This window comes from Lycium barbarum, chromosome 2, assembly GCF_019175385.1.
Source record: "Lycium barbarum isolate Lr01 chromosome 2, ASM1917538v2, whole genome shotgun sequence".
In the NCBI taxonomy this organism is placed as follows: domain Eukaryota; kingdom Viridiplantae; phylum Streptophyta; class Magnoliopsida; order Solanales; family Solanaceae; genus Lycium; species Lycium barbarum.
The window spans coordinates 23,352,549-23,364,408 of record NC_083338.1 but is presented as its reverse complement, the minus strand read 5'-3'; the positions used below and the strand labels follow the sequence as shown (position 1 = coordinate 23,364,408).

At 34.7% G+C, this 11,860-nt stretch overlaps 1 pseudogene; it reads right to left on the bottom strand.

The window, feature by feature from the left end:
• Positions 1 to 691: 691 nt before the first annotated feature.
• Positions 692 to 2,025, bottom strand: LOC132629408 (F-box protein CPR1-like; annotated as a pseudogene).
• Positions 2,026 to 11,860: the final 9,835 nt, after the last annotated feature.

Here is an 11,860-nt window from a genome sequence, read left to right as displayed (position 1 = left end):
GTACTATCCAAACTTAAATCACTTACACTTTTTTGCCTTTTTAATAATCAGAATCAGATAACCATCCCCACATTAGTGTTAAAACGTCCACTTTGGTGATATGCCAAGAAACACTGAGAAACATTGTGAGAGTAAATTTCCGTCACAACCATCCTTTGACCCTCCAATTTATCAAAAGAAAAAATATTTAAAATAAATATAAAGCAAGATATGAATTGTATCATATATAATATAGGAAGAGAAAATCCACAATAGACATAATTAGAAACTTTATTATGCTATCACATGATAAGAGACAACAAACATTATTTTTCTCCGACACATATGTAAGAGTAGTGAATAGCTGGATCATCTTAAATAACAGCGACAATTTATTAATGATGGTGCAAGTTTTGGGAATCGGCACCATTGATCCAGTTGAGTCATCTTAGTTTGATAGAATGCAAGCAACATACCCACATTTGGAGATCTGAATGGCCAAATCCCACTATTTATTAGAGAGCACTCACTAAATTAACCCCTAGCTAGGGTCTGTTGACGTGAAAACTATACACAAACTCAGAGGAATCATGATGATCAAGTCATTAAAATATAACATTCAATAATAATTAGTGCAGGAAATATTCCATGAAAAATGTAGGACCAAAAGAAAAAGTGAATAAATTGTTGTAGTATTAATTAATTATATAATTCTTATAAGACATTAACAGATTGAATCCCTTCAAGACTATGACTCATTAGCAAAAATAATCAATATGACATGAATGACAATGGTTTCAGAACAGGTAAGGATCGCTTGTCTCTCTTTTCTTGATGGAAATCAAACTCTGTTTGCAAACAAAACCTTCCAATGTGTCGGGAACCATATGAAGGTCCTTCATTGCTTGGGAAAGGAGTTTACAAGACACAAGTTTTCCTTCCTCGCATTCTATCATTAGTTCTGTGTCATTCTTCCAAACTGACAAAGGTGCCTTTATGAGTAGTGGTCCAATAGTAAATTCCTTTATCCAGGAATCTCTCACGCAATATTTCTTCATTACCCATATGTCAATAGATTGAAGAACTAACACGTCTGGAGGATAGTTTTCGGAAAAACAAATCATAGCTAGAGTTTGATTCAAGACGAAGAGACTCGCTCTTCTTGTATTTGCTACGCCCTCAGGATATGGATATTTTTTAAATGACTCAGTACTAAAATTGAAAGAGATGATGCAACCACCAGCTGACTTTATATATGCATTCCAATGATAGGCTCTATTAAATAATACGTGACAACAACGTAAGGATTGTATTATGCATTCTAGATCCTCAAGTTTTCTCCAACAATTTGTGCTTAGATTGTAGACTTCTACCTTACTAACATACTGATCATGATTATAAAAATCCTCAAATTCATATTCATCAGCGGGATTTAGGATTCTAACGACCTTATAATCGTTAGCGTCAGTGTCAAATCCGATTCCCATGGTCATGTCCATCCGGTAGTAAAGATATTTACTAGGAGATGAGTTTGTGTGGGTAGGAAGAATGCTAGGAGGGAGTTCCAAAAATTCTCTTAACGTTGGGTTAATAAAACAATGCCCCTGTAACTAGCAATGCAGACTATGCCATTACAGGGACCTGCAATGTTGACACCTATATAATTATCCAAGTATTCTATACTTGGTGCTATAGATTTGAATGATTCATCATTTGAATGGTAGGATAGCATATGTTTACCATTATAATAAATGGACTCGGTACTTTCCTCAATTTGGAGATAACGCTTAAGAAATATGAATTGATGTGAGAGAGAATCATAATTGTAATGGATATAGATGAAATCAGGGCTATTTATCAATGAGTACCAAGTTTTAGATACACATTTCAATCTTATGAGTGATTTTGCTGGCAATCGCTTCAATATATCTATCATCACATCATCAAGAAGTTTGATCTTTTGCTCCTCCATCCTCTAGAAATAAGCTTCGGTCTCTTCTATAATTGTATCAGTACAACTACGAGGTGGATAAGTTAAGACGATTGCCAGAGAGATCATGATGTTTAATGGTATTACCAAGATCTACACGTAGAAAAACTCTTGCAAGCAACGATCCTATTTTATAGCAATCTTTGCAGGTTTGTTATATATTTAAAGTAATTAGTTTCTCGACACATAGGTTGCACGTTTATGTTCGCATTCAGTACAAATTTTGTAAAATAATATTGATATTAATATAAAATTTGAATAAATAACTAGACACGAAAGAATAAAGCCAAGTTAATATGGATCGTCGTATGATGAATTGTTTGTCGAAATCAAGATAATTTAATATTGTATGAACTTGAATAATGAAAGTTTTGTTATAGCATATTTTTTACTTATTTGATTGTATGAAGTACAAACATGCAATGAAGTATATCTCACCTAAAAATATCTTGTGTTGGAATTAGATATTATATTATTCAATTAATACATTTGTTGTAATTGTAATTAGTAAAAAGTTGAAATATTATCAATTATGTTATTGGGTAATCAAAGTAACATTTTAGATTAGTACAACACAAATGAGCATTGGATGAAAAATTAGATCGTAAGGAAAAGAATAACAATTTTCAAACACCCAATTTGAAAATTTGTTCCAAACGAACAACACACATTTCATGATTTATCAAAATGTCCTTTAAAAAGTAATTGACTTTTTTGACCTTCATCAAAAAAAAAAAAAAACAGTTACTGCCTTACACGTTCATAGTAGAAAGACAGCTTGTTGGACTTCTGTGCAGCCATTTACTAATATTTTCCATTGATTTGAATCCCTTTCATCTTCCACTTTCTATTGAAACTGTACAAACTACAATTTATCTCAACCTTTGGAATGTTTCTTTGAATTTTGAACATTTATTACACATTCATGTACGCTAACCTTCTCTCATGGTTATACTGTGGATCTGGAGACTTTTATTATACTGCTTCCGGATAAAAAAAAGTGTCCACATAGCCATTTGCACACCCCTTAAGAAAGTACTAACTCCTAGACAAAAATAGGTAATTTGACTAGACTATCCCTAATCAAATAGGTGAGATTTGATTATATGACACTTAATAGGGGCAAACCAGAAAAACAAGATTAATTCTTTCTTGATTTGATAAATGGACACTCTTTACGACCCAGGAAAAAAGGCTGAGTGACGGAGTATCATTTATGTTTTGCATAAATCATCAAAGACCTAACTTCCGAAAGAATAATTCTCCTTTTTCAAAATTTGATATTAATTATGAACTTCAAATTTGTTTCTCTTTCCTTTTGCTTTCTTTTCATTTTTTTCTCAGCCTTTGTTTTTATGCGTTGCTGGTGGATTTATATTATTCATTTGATATTCTCACGTATATATTGTGCCAACAAATTTCCCACCTTTAGTTATATTATTAGACTTATGCTTGATTTTTTTGGTTTGTAAACAATTTTAATTAATTTATTCATTGGCCACCAGATTTTCATTAATTGTTTTCTGTACCATTTCAGATATGGAGCTTAAACCCAACATTTGTCTAGTTAAAACGACAAGGCACTATTACCCCTGAACTTTGGCCGAAGGTGCTAAGCCACACATTCTCTTTTCCAGGGTCCTATTACCCCCCTAAACTATTTTGTTCGTATTTCTTTGCACATTTACTACTGACGTGGAAAACTATCACAATTATAATACAAGTTGTGTATACACGCGCTGTGGGCCCCATGCCAATTCCCTTTTCCCTTTAATTTTTAACCTTGTTCATATTCGGAGCAAAATAACCGAGCGCTTATTAAATTAGGAAAAAAGCTTAACCCTCTATTGCACTTAACCCTCTTCGATCCTTCACGAAAAACCTTAATTCGTTAAAATTTCTCTTGCAATTCAGCATTAATAGAGTGAAACTTCTTAAGTACTTCATTTGAAAGTCTCAATTTCACCCTAGCTGGAAAACAAGTATAGTTTATGGTTTTTTTCGATTTCTTGGGTGTCACAACATGTCGATTCAAGGTCAGTTGGAAGGAAAAGCTTGGTTTACTCATCCAAAGGTTAGTTCTTTAATACATTTCATTGGCTTTGTTTTTGTTTAGGGTTTTCTTAAGTTTGCCATTTTGCTGAATCGAATAAAATTGTAACGATATGTTTGGTCATTTAGGATCTTTTGACCCCTTTTACCCCATTGACCCTTCCCTTAGCTCTGTCAGAGTGATTTTCACCCAGAGAGATGGGTGGCACGGTCCCTAAGGTAGTCAGGAGAGTCTTGATGGAATTTGAGAAATTTAGAAGCTTTTAAGTTAAATAAGTGAAAAAGTGTTGACCAATAGTTGATTTTTCGGTAAACCAGTGTTTTTGGAACTTTTGTCGGTTCCATTAGGTTAGGAAGATCAATTATAACTAGGCAGAGTGTTTGGTTCAATTCCCGAGGCACTCAGGGCATTTTTGTCTTTGGGGTGGAAACTTTGTTTTAGGGGTTGATCGGGTCAAGATGACCTCATTTCGGAATTTCGAGGGAACAGATACGCTCGTGGCGTGTTTTTATAGTGGGTTGCATGTTTGGTTTGTATCCGAGAGGTCTCGGATGAGTGTCGGGTTTTGGGTTGAACTCGGTGAAAACCCAGAATTTTCTGGTTTCTGTTGTGCGGCATATATAGACTTGGGGTCGCATTTGGGGGCCTGCCTATGCTGGACATGGCCCCTAGATGCGAGACTGCGAGTTGCCATATGTGGCCGATTCTACGGACATTCCTCCGTAGATACGAGACCGCATCTGCAGGAAAGGGGTTTGCAGATGCAAAATCGCTGGAATCTAAAACCTTAAATCCCCAAATTTGAAACCATTTTTTTCATTCACTAAATTGGATACATAGAGGGTTTTAAGGGCGATTTTTGATGAAGTTTTGAGGAATCTTCCATTGGGTATGTTCTCTACCTTCTTATTTTGTTTATGTTACCATATAATGGGGGATAATCATGTTAGAGAACCATGTTTTGCGTTGGAATTTTTGGTGATGAACCCTAAATTGAATTTTAAACCATCTTTTATCTAAATCAAACTTTTTTTTTGGGGGGAAATTTACTAGATTCTAATCATTTAATCATTGGGTAACTAGTTCCTAAGCTTGGATTGCTCTCTTACTTAAGTTTTTTATTATGGAAAATAAGAGTTTTTCTTACAAATTGGGGGTTTTGATGAAATAAGGAAATTGATGCTAAATTGAGAGTAGTGTGTGATGAACATGGGTATTTGGACTCCCTAGACTTTGGGTGATCTAATTTTTGTACAAATTCCATCTATTACCCTTGTGGGCTCGGGGTCCCCTTTTAAAGGTAGTTTTTGATTTCGTGGTATTATGGCATTATGGGTATCATTAGCCTCATAATCTAATGTAGATTCATTAATTGTTAGACTTTGATCGTTCCGAAGCTCGTCAGAAGGGAAAGGCTTTAGTGGACTACTTCGTGGCATTTGTTCGGCCTTCGAGATAGGTTACGACTTACCCTTGGGTAGACTCCGATTAGGAATCATATGTAGATGTTTGTTATTGATGGGGAAAGCATGATAGGCCTTCGTGCATGGAGTGGGGGTGATTCAATTAGGTTGGTATCGTCAGCTGTTATGCATGCTTGTCACCATGTTTGATGTACTTGTGATTTGTTTGTCCTCATCTCTATCTATTGATATCTCACTTATCATCTAGAAAGGAATGGGTAATGAAAATGAGATGAATTGTGATTGTATTTCATGGCGAGTAACTGTTGATTTACTAATATGTGATGTTATTGAGGTTGATTTCATGCATGCCATTGCATTTAATTTCATCACTGATTTGATATGATTGGTGTTCTGAAACAATGATAAGTGAGAGAGTCTAGCCTCCGAGGTCTTTGCCGGAGAGCGTAAAAGAGAGATGAGAGCCGTGATCTGATGTCTTTATCGGAGCGGGATGTGTGTCGTGATCCGAGGTCATATACCAGAGCGAGGAAGAGTGTGTACATAGCCTTTACGGGTCCCCCATAGGTCATGGCTATTGAGGCATAGCCCGTAGCATGTGTGTATGGTGGAGAAGAGGCTGTGTGGCAGCTCCTTGTATAGAGAAGGGCCTGTGTGGCAGCTCACTGTAGTTGCATTGTATTACATCACATTACATTCACATACATTCATATGTTCTTGACTATTGACTGGCAATTTATACCCTTCATCTGATCTTATACGTGATGTGTTTATGACCTATTCTTGGCTGCTTGTCTGCTCTACTTGTCTATTTCTTTCTATTTATATATGTGAACTAATAGTTGTCAGCCTATGATACCTACGAGTACGTGTGTTTATACTCATACTACACTTGTTGCACTTTTGCTTGAGTGTAGAGTTTGTTGTTGGCTCCAGTTCCCGTCCTCCTGAGTGACCTCGAGGCTTCTGATAGAGATTCCAAGTTGAGCCACTTTTCAGATCCGTAACCCGGAGACTCTTATGTATATACCTGTCCTTTCTTATTCCGAGACAGTATTATTAGCCTTTGGGATTCATGTTTACTTTTCAAACTATTTATTTATTAGTAGTGGCTCTTGTACTAGTTTCAGACCGGAGTTTGGGGTTATTTTGTATTAGTACTTCCCCACTATTTATATATTTATGAGTTCAAACTATTATTTATCTTTGTTTACTTCCGCATGCTTCAAATTATAAATGAAATGATTTTAGTCTTAAGGGAAGGGTTCATCCACCAGAGGGATAGTGTGGGTGCCCGCACGATTCACGAGTTAGGTCGTGACAAAAATAGACATTTCGTGAATTGGTGTTAAAATGTCTCCTAATTGATTTTGCATGTGTACACTGAATTTTTCTCTTTTTAAAGCAATGTTGTGACTTTTTCTCAATTTTGTCGAATACTTAGTCTAGATTATGCTGAATTTGTCGCTATATGTGTTTGTTTGCATTTAGGTAAGAGTGGTTTACATTCATCACTATAAGATTACATCATGGTGGCGACTTAGTTTTTTTGAGATGATAATGAACCAAAATATGTGGGTTGGGTAATGAGTGAATATGTTAATGTTGATGTTGATACACTTCCATATTTTGAGCTGAAGGCCTATATTAAAGAACTAGGGTATAGCTCAAGTTGCAAATTTAGTATCCGGCCACCTAACATTGGCCTTTCAGGAGATATCGAAAATGATGGGGTTCTTTTAAGAATTGCTAGTTTTTCCAAAGTAGGCAGATTTTAGAAGCATATGTGCACATGCCAGAGGGTGAATCTATTTCAACTTTTAATAAAGGGGTAGAGACCATTGAAATAAGTGCTAGTCAAAATATTAGAGTTGATGAAGTTGGTGAGCCTGCTTTAATTGATGCAGCTTGAACTCCAAATACTGTCCCAGATACTACTCCTCCATTAGAAGCAGTACCTTCAAATATTCAAGATCCATTAGATCCAGCAGCTGCTCAATCAAATTAGGAAAATAGTGATTTTTCAGTAAAGGGATTTGATGAATCAACTGATGATAGTCTAGATTTTGAAAATGGTATTGGAGATGATGATTGTTTCAGTGATGTGCATGAGGAGTACATTAAGCTTAGGATTGAGAGAAGGGAAGCATTGAGGAGGAAAAGAATGGAGAAGGAAGCAAAAAAAGTTTAGAAAGATGACTTGGGGTGATGAACCATATCACCCAAGTTCTGATGCTTGTAGCTTTGAAACTGATGATGATGAATGTTGGTTTGAAGAAAGGGAACAGGGGAGGGTAAAACTGTCAATACCAAGAAGGAAAAGTTCTACTACAAAGGGTGTGAAATTTGATCCAGCTTGTAAAAATATAGTATGGCAGTTAGGTATGATTTTTGGGAGTTTGAATGAGTCTGCAAAATTCATATGATCAGTCTTTTTTCATTAAGCAATTCAAAAGTGACATTATGGTGATTTTGGTGTATGTGGGTGATCTTTTGATCAATGGTAGCAACAAGTAGTTAATTGAAGAAGCACAAGAACACCATATCAAGTTCAAAGTGAAATACTTGAGACAACTTAAGTATTTTTTGGGGATTGAAGTACTAAGATCTAAACATGGGATTTTACTGAATCAGAGAATGGGGGGTTTTACTGAATCAGAGAATGTACACTCTGGAGTTAATTTCAACAATGAGACTAGGTGGTGAAAAATCTGCTTCCACACCGATGGAACTAAATGTGAAGCTTACTACAGTAGAGTATGATACTATACTTAAGAAGATAGATGATCCAATCTTAAATGACATTCACAGTTATCAGCAATTGGTGGAAAATTTGATCTATTAGACTATCACCAGACCAGATATATGCTTTGCAGTGCAAATGCTCAGTCAGTTCATGCAATATACAAAAATATCACACTGGGAAGCAGGCGTGAGGGTGCTAAGATACTTGAAGAAGGAACCAGGACAAGGAATTCTGATGAAAAGAAGTCCAATCAATTGTTTGACAGTTTTTTCTGATATAGATTGGGCATCATGTCCCAATACAAGAAGAACAATAATAGGTTATGTGGTGCAACTAGGAGACTCTTTGATATCATGGAAATAAAAGAAACAACATACAGTTAGCAGCAGCTGAATGTAGGAGCATGGCAGCTACAGTAGCAAAGATAATTTGGCTAGTGGGACTACTACAAGATCTGAAAGTATCAGTCTTAATACGAGTTACATTGTGTTGTGATAACAAATTAGCACTAAAGATTGCATCTAATCCATTTTCCATGAAAGAACTAAACATATAGAGATAGATTACCATTTTGTAAGGGAGAAGCTTAAAGAAGGATTGATTAAGAATGAATTTGTCAGCTTTAAGATACAGCTTGCAGATTTATTAACAAAAGGATTGGGACTTGCTCAGTGCCAGTTTCTTTTGTCCAAGCATGGTATTCTTGATGTGTTTCACCCCCAGCTTGAAGGGGACTGTTAGAAATGATAGTATATTAGTGTAGTATGTTAGCAATATACTCGAGTGGTATATCAGTAGGTATGGACTGTATACAACTGATTTTAGATAAAGTAATTAGGTGTTGCTTAGCTGTAAAGTGAGTTAGTTAGTTTGTTAGAGTTATACATGGATGTGCACGTGAGTTTTTTATATAAGGAGAAACATTGTACTCACATCACAATAAATATACAAAATATCTCAATTTCTTTTCTCTTCATTCTTCAATCATCTTCGAACTGTGTATGTTTCCATGAATGTATGAGATTCAAATCTCATTCATGGAAACTTAAAAAATACTACTAGTTCAATACCTCCACAAAGAAAGTTTTTGTTGTAAAGTTTTATTGACACAATTTCAATGTATACAAGTGTGTGTGATTGAGGCGAATTCCTAATTTTTCTTATGTGTGCTACAGAAAAATGATGCTGCATTTGATCTGAGTAGTTATGTGACATTATATTTGCATAAGTATTCGTGTCTTGTGTGATTGATAATTCAATATTGAATGCAATTATTCTTGTTGAATATTTTCTATATCCTTTATAGATTTTTTTTTATATAGTTTTAATTCAGTAATTTAAGACAAGCATTCTTTAAATAATTAATTATGTTAGATTCATTGAACATTAGAATTTGGATGATGATTGAGAACATAGAGAATCTAATGTGAAATAATTTTAATAAAATTACTTATTGTAAGGTTTATTATGTATATGAGTTGTCTCAATTATACTTTGTTATCTATATGTCAACTGCTACGAGAATATTAGTCTCCAGACTTAACATAAGTGAAAAGCTAAACGGTGACGTAATATCCAGTATGTCCTATAAGAGCAAAAGGCTCTTAAGGCATTAGATGTGCCTATGATGCCTCAAAATGTATCTTTGATATTTTGGCACACACGAGGTATGGTACTGGTTATTCCTATGATGGTTTTATTATACTGGATATTATTTATAATTTCAATAAGAATATTTATTTGTGCTTATTTGCTTCAAGTGTTGTGGCAAATATATGATATGCTAGACTTGACCTTAGTGGTTAACAACGAACAAATTGTTTACCAAAACAAGGTTTACTTGGTGCTATAGATAAAGTATATTTGTCTACTTATTAATATTGTCTAGCTAAAAAATAAATAAAAAACCATTTGGTTAAGGAGCATGCGCCAATGCTCCATTGCAATTATTCTATCCGCAGCAATGATTCAAACAAATGCAAATCGTTTTAAGTTATCTAAGGTTATTCCATATGAGTTGTGGAAAAATAAAATCTTATTTGAGTTTTTTTTAGCTCTTTCATACTTTTTTCCCCACATGAAAAATTAAGTCCAAGGGGAAGGGCACGTATCTTTCTATGATACTTTGTGTAGTTCAAGGGTTATGTGTTCATAGGTGAACAACACAGTCGCACTGTTACTAAAATTGAATCACATGATGTTGCATTCACAGAGAATGTTTTTTACTAAGTAGGGTGAGATAAGTCAGGACTTGTCTCTTGATGACTTTTAGACCAAATATTGCTTCCGCTATAAACTCTAAAAATGAATTTAGGTGTGAGTTACATTGGGGAAAATAGAACTGTTGCAATTATCACTAATATTCCACCAAAAAGTATCCATTTAATATTGTTGGTCCCATTGGGAGTACCTAATTAATTGATAATTAATCAGTTTGTCAATCTCAATCTCGACGCACGAGTCATCCTTGCATTCTCCGACATCGATTTGAGATTGAATGGGAAGCATATATAGTTAATCCACACGAAGAAAAGAGCCACATAGTGTAAAGTAGGCTCTTACATATCCTACTAAGGAAGGAAAAGTTATAAACAATGGAATATGACATGGAGTCCATGAATCAAACCAAGTGTTGGTATTGATTGATCTAGATATAGGCCCGAGCTAGTGGGAGCAAGCGGGGTTCTCAAACTCTAGCATAAGACTTATGGTATATCGAAAGATATTGGTGAAACATCACATATGGCGAATTTAAAGTGGGAGGATGTATTCTCAGACTCCAGTGGACAATAATACTGGATAACAGTTAAAATGATACAGAGGTATCTTAAAGGCATAGTAGGATATTCCTTGTCTTGTCAAGGAATTGAGAAGGAGATTTAGATGAGAGAAAATCTAAATCTGAGTATGTTCTTCTTTCTAAATAATGACATCATATTTAATGTTGAGTAGCAAGATACAATTATTATCCTTATTCTATAATGGAAGTTGATTTTTTAACGCTTTCAGTAATTGTACAAGAGGTTATTTGCACTTTAATATTCTCTGGTAATACATTTTGGTGAACATGAAAGTGTTATTGAACTAGTCACAATCAAATGTGATAGTCAAATCTCAATAGCTTACACATAAGATCCCAAAATGTATTGTAGAGAATGTTAAAGTGTGAATAACTTCTTGTACAATTATTGAAAGCGTTACAAAATCAACTTCCATTATAAAAAGGGATAATAATTGTCTCTTGCTACTCAACTTTAAATATGATGTCATTATTTGGAAAGAAGAACATACTCATATTTAGATTTTCTCTCATCTAATTCTCCTTCTCAATTCCTTGACAAGCCAAGGAATATCATACTGTGCCTTTAAGATACCTCTGTATCATTTTAACTGTTATCCAGTATTATTGTCCACTAGAGTCTGAGAATACATCCTCCCACTTTAAATTCACCATATATGATGTTTCACCCATATCTTTCGATATACCATATGCCTTATGCTAGAGTTTGAGAACCCTACTTTCTCCCACTAGCTTTAGGGCCTATATCTAGATCAATCAATACCAATACTTGGTTTGATTCATCGACTCCATGTCATATTCCATTTTTTAAACTTTTTTTTTTCTTAGTACGATATGTAAAAGCCTACTTCACATTATGTTGCTCTTT